A 5,836-nucleotide genomic window follows, 5' to 3' on the forward strand; every position below is an offset into this window, starting at 1 on the left:
CTGACGTATCTGTAACTCCTTGCGCAATGATGCGTCATACTGTAAATATGACGCATCATTGGTGTTGCAAGGAGGGCGCAATGTATAGTGACGCATTGCTGTTTTCATGCAGCGATGCGTCACTTTTCATAAATGAGGCCCTTGGGGTTTTCACAGGTTTGGCATCGGGACATTAGGTACGATGCGCCGGAGTTGTTTTGGGGTGACGGGGTTCACCTTTCCCGCTTGGGCATGGACCTTTATCTTTTAGAGTTATAGGAGGTTTTGTCCAGGTTGTTGGGTGTGCGTCGGGGGAAACACCCACTACAACAACGGTGTTTTCATGCGCTGCCATCACAATGCGACTTTCACATCGCAGGAGGCTTTACAACGCATGCTACTAATGTGCATTGACATTAACATCGCTAGCAATGCCAACGCGTGCTGCGATGACGGAGATGGAAGATGACGGATTATGACATTCGGTATGAAAGCACATATAGACATGGCAGATAGAAAATAACTTTTTGGGGGGGCAGGAACACGGGAGATGACAGATACGTGCACCGATCACTTGTATTGAATATGAATTATTTTACACGCATAGGGTACTACTATGTTTTTTACATTATGTAAATAACTTTCAAAATAAAAAAGTTGCTGCGATGACGGAGATGGAAGATGACGGATTATGACATTCGGTATGAAAGCACATATAGCACATGGCTAGCATTATGCCTGATGCGTGCAGATGACAGATGCGATATAGAAGATTACGGATTATGACAATATGTGGAAGATGACGGATTATGCAATGACATGGGAGATGGAAGATGGATGACATATGACATGGGAGATGGAAAATAAAATGTTTTTCAATTATGTCAATAACTTTTAAACTATAGATAATTATCACTTGCTCAAAGTAAAAAAAAATTTATTGTCGAGGCTGAGAGACCCATTCTGTATGAAAGCACATGGCTACCTAGATGACATATTAGCAAAGGCTGGCACTATAGCACATGATGCAACATGATGTGCTGAGATGAAAAACAGATTGGCAAAGGCTGGCACGAGACGCGGAAGATGACATATAACATGCCACATGCATGCAGATGGTCTAGTCTAGTCTAGTCTGGATATTTGTATTGCGCAACATCTCACATCCCGAGGGTGTCTCATGGCGCATGCGGACAGTCCTAGTAAAAAGTGGATGAGCCTAAAAATGGAAAATTTTAACTGAAGAGCCATGTTTTCAATTTTTTGCGAAAACTCATGAGTTCAGTAGTTGTACGTATGTTTAGGGGGAATTTGTTCCATTAGGATGGTGCCATAAAGGAAAAGGCACATCCGCCGTTTCTAGCAGTTAAAACTCTAAGCGGCGTAAGCTGTGACTTGGAATTAGATCTCAGTTGTCGACCAGGCTGGTACCATGTCAGTTTTTGATTCCAATATTTTGGTCCTGGGCCGTATATATGTTTATGAACCAAACACATGGTTTTAAAAATGGCTCTTTTTTTAACAGGAAGCCAGTGTAGGCTTTTTAGGCATGGCAAAGAGGGGGATCGTCTGGGTAAACCCAGAATCAGACGAGCAGCTGTATTTTGTACAACTTGCAGTTTCCTACTATGGCATTCATTTATGGCAAGGAGGAGAGAGTTACCATAGTTTAGCCTATATACTATAAGGCCCTGAACCAAGGTTCTGCGTGCTTCTGTTGGTATCCATTTGAAGACCTTACGTAGACTCCGCATGATTCCGAAGCAGGTGCCTACGGTATGATTTACATGGTCCTTCATGGACAATTTGTTATCCATGCGGAATCCTAGGTTGCGGACTGATTCTTTTGGGACGGGGCACTCCCCCATTTCTGGGGGCCACCAGTCATGGGTCCAGTGTTCGCTTGCTCACCCAAATGTCATAATTTCAGATTTGGTGCCATTCAGCTGGATATGATTTAAACTCATCCAGTTTTTTACCTCTATCAGGCACATTTTAAAACGCTTTTTGGTGTCGTTTACGTCAGGGCCGAGGGTGACCAGTATTTGCGTGTCATCCGCATATGATAACACGTCAAATCCGTATGCCCTGATAAGTTTGGCCAGAGGGGCCATATAAACGTTAAAAAGCGAGGGGCTGAGAATAGAACCCTGAGGCACACCTCTTGTGACAGGCCGAGTACTGGCCAGGGTCTCGTATATTTGCAGTGTTGTTGTTCGATTTGACAAATAGCTGATAAACCATTTTAAAACCTGCCCTTTGACCACAGTCTTCTAATCAAGATCTGGTGGGAGATGGTGTCAAAGGCAGCCGACAGATCCAAAAGCACCAGAATGCAGGATTGACGTTTGTCAAGAGCAAGTCTGATGTTGTCGGCAACCTCGATCAGGGCTGTTTCCGTGCTGTGGGCAGCACGGAAACCCGACTGTGAGGAATCGAGCAGGTTGTTCTTCTCAAGATAGTTTACCAGCTGTTCATTTACAAATGCCTCCAATACTTTCCCTGAATAGGGCAGCAAGGAGATGGGGCGGTAATTTAAGAAAGTGTTTGCGTCAGCACCGGGTTTTTTTAATATGGGTTTAACTCTTGCCGCCTTCCAAATTTTAGGAAATTCCGCTTCTGTCAGGGATGAGTTTAAGAGGCAGGAAAAGGGGTCTACTAACACTGGGGCAAGAATGGCAAATAGTTTTGAGGTTAGCTGATCACTGGGAGAGCCTGATTTGATTTTTCATCCCAAAAGCATAGTTTTTTTGTTATCCAACAGATCGAAAGTGGACCAGCTCGGGGATGAATCATTTATGTGTACAGCTTGATTTGCGTGTAGCTCCTGTTCCAGGTTTTGGAGGGATGTATTCTCTATTTCAAAGGATTTACATATTTTTATGATTTTGTCGTCTAGAAACGTAGAAAGGTCTTCCGTCCATTCATTTGTTTTTGGTGTTTCTTGCGGACTTTTAAAGGAAGTGAATTCCTTTAGGATGTGGTGGAGCTCCTTAGACGAATTCTCGGCTTTGTTTATTCGTTCAGCTATGTGTGTTCTTTTAGCTGTTTTTATTTCCCTCATATATTTAGTATGTAGGGTTTGATAGATTTTACGATTGTTAGGGTCTTTATTTTTTCGCCAGGTTTTTTTGGCATTCCTTGTTAAGGTTTTGAGATGTTTTAATTGATCAGTAAACCAAGGCGAAATTTTCTCCCTATAGATGGCAGATGCGCATTAGGACTGATGCAAGATGACATGGCAGATGGAAAAGAAGTTTGTTTGGGGGGGGGGTCCAGAACACAGAAGATGACAGATGCGCGCACCGATTGTGACAGATGCAACATGACGTCATAGCATATACGGCAGATGAATGACATTAGCAAAGCCTGGCACTATAGCACATGATGCGACATGCTGTGCTGCGAAGAAAAACATATTGCTACGTGGATGACATTTTAGGAAAGACTGGCACTATAGCACATGATGCGACATGATGTGCTGCGATGAAAAACATATTGGCAAAAGCAGGCACTAGATGCGGAAGATATCATATAACATGCCACATGCGTGAAGATGCGACATGAGCACTATAGCAGATGATGCAACATGAGTGCTACGTGCTGCGATGACGGAGATGGAAGATGGAAGATGACGGATTATGACATTCGGTATGAAAGCACATATAGACATGGCAGATGGAAAATAACTTTTTGGGGGGGCAGGAACACGGGAGATGACAGATGCGTGCACCGATCACTTGTATTGAATAAGAATTATTTTACGCGCATATGGTTCTACTATGTTTTTACATTATGTAAATAACTTTCAAAACAAAAACGTTGCTGCAATGACGAAGATGGAAGATGACGGAAAATGACATTCGGTATGAAAGCACATATAGCACATGGCAGATGGAAAATAACTTTTTGAGGGGAGACAGGAACACGGGAGATGACAGAAGCGGGCACCGATCACTTGTATCAAACTTAACACTACAGGATTACAATACAACACGCCCCAGATACTTAACAAACACAGTGGAAAAACGATGTAATAGCATGCGATTTTGTGAACTGCGTTGTATTTGCCTAAAACAGCAGAGACACTGCAATAGCGTGGGGACAGCATGCGCAGGGAATGCTTGTGATATAATGTCTTTTACGATGTAAAAATTGCGTGGGCATTGCTGGCGTTGTTGCGGTTGGCGATGTATCATCATACATCTGTGCATCGGGAGTGAGGAACCAAGGGTGAGAGGCATCAGGGCGACTGTTAATGGGTGCGGGGGGGCAGGAAAAGGTGGAGGCAGTGTAATCGCCTACCCTTCCGCCTTTTCCTGGTTGGCAGAGTTGTTTTTGAAGTTGACCATGTTTGGCTGGAGTTTGGTAGTTTATTGTTAAGTTTGGGGAGTTGGTGAACAGGAGCGGGGAAAGGTTAAGCAGTTGGGAAGTTTACATTAGAGGGTCGTTAGTTACAGTTGCAGGAAGGCAGATAGGATTGTAGGTCTTGGGAGGGTAGGAGTTATAATGTTATGTGATAAGATTGTGTATTATTTAATGTATTGGAAGTTATGTATTGTTGTATGTTGCAGGGTGTTTTTTTTTTATCAAGTGAGCATCGTAGGGGTGGGGGGACGAAATGTCAAAGGGTCAGGTAATTCGATGTTTAGAGAGGTTTTAGTTTTGTAAGGCAAAGTGCCAGTTTTTAATAAAGTGTAATGGGCACCTGTTTCAATAAAGCGGCAGGTTACACACACAAATGGTTGTTGGTGCTGCTTGTCCCCCTTTCCTCCCTCCTGGACCCAGGCACTTCTTGGACCCTCGCCTCACTCTCTCTTCTACACGCAGGCACCGAAGGGCGGGGCATAGACATTATTTGCATAGCCAGGTCTGGTGGCTCAGTGGACTAATGTGTCCCTTGCAGGGGCCTGTGTTCGACCTAATGGTCACAGGTTCAAATCCCCGCGGGTCCACTCAGCCTTTCATCCATTTGAGGTTGATAAAATGAGTACCATTGAGTTGGGTAACAATAAACATCTGTTTTTCAGCGCCAAGACACCTACAGGGGCCTGTCCTTGATTTAAAAAAAAAAAAACACACAACAGGAGACTTGAAGCAGCCAGTGCTTGAGGGTGAAGAAGTTGCCTCCCCAGAGTTGGGGTGAGCATCAGCTGCAGAGCGGGAGTCCCTGCAGCCCCCCCAGCCCCCAGGAGGGCACGTATAGAAGTGGCCCAAGTAGAGTGCCTTAGAAGCAAGACTAGGCGCTTGCTGCTGTTAGTGCCGGCCCCTTAAGAAGGGAGGTCCCAGCCTCTGCCAAAGTTTCAAATAAGCAAGTGCGAGAGAGGGCTGTGCTTGGCTCTGTGCAGGAAGTTTGAAACGGAGGGCAGGTGTGAAATGGAAATGTGCAAATGTACTTGAAAGTAGCCTGGTGACGACATCATGCGGGCTGGGCTGCGTCTGCATAAGAGGCCTGAACCGGCAGCCTCTCGTGCCTACGGCCATACCACCCTGAATGTGCCCGATCTCGTAAGCTAAGCAGGGTCGGGCCTGGTTAGTACTTAGATGGGAGACCGCCTGCGAATACCAGGTGCTGTAGGCTTTTTGCTTCTCAATAGTGGCACTTCTGTTTTTTTCTTTTAGGGGGGGTATTTATTCTATTATTTTATTGTATCTGTCTTCAAAAAGAAAACACCATCAAGTTGACAACACGCAGGGCCCATAACTTTCCATTCGGAAACTGAAAATTCGGCTGCACTTTACCCTGGTTCCAAAAAAACAGAAAACCTTTGCCCTAAGGCAGGACAGGGGACCCGCACCCCCTCCCCAGCAGAGGGTTTACTTCTGCCGGATGGCCTCGAGCTGCTGCAAGCTGCTG

At 45.0% G+C, this 5,836-nt stretch overlaps 1 pseudogene; it reads left to right on the plus strand.

The window, feature by feature from the left end:
• The first annotated feature begins 5,451 nt into the window (after window positions 1-5,451).
• Window positions 5,452-5,560, plus strand: LOC144774440 (5S ribosomal RNA; annotated as a pseudogene).
• Window positions 5,561-5,836: the final 276 nt, after the last annotated feature.

The sequence above is a fragment of the Lissotriton helveticus genome, chromosome 8 (genome assembly GCF_964261635.1).
Source record: "Lissotriton helveticus chromosome 8, aLisHel1.1, whole genome shotgun sequence".
Lineage (NCBI taxonomy): Eukaryota > Metazoa > Chordata > Amphibia > Caudata > Salamandridae > Lissotriton > Lissotriton helveticus.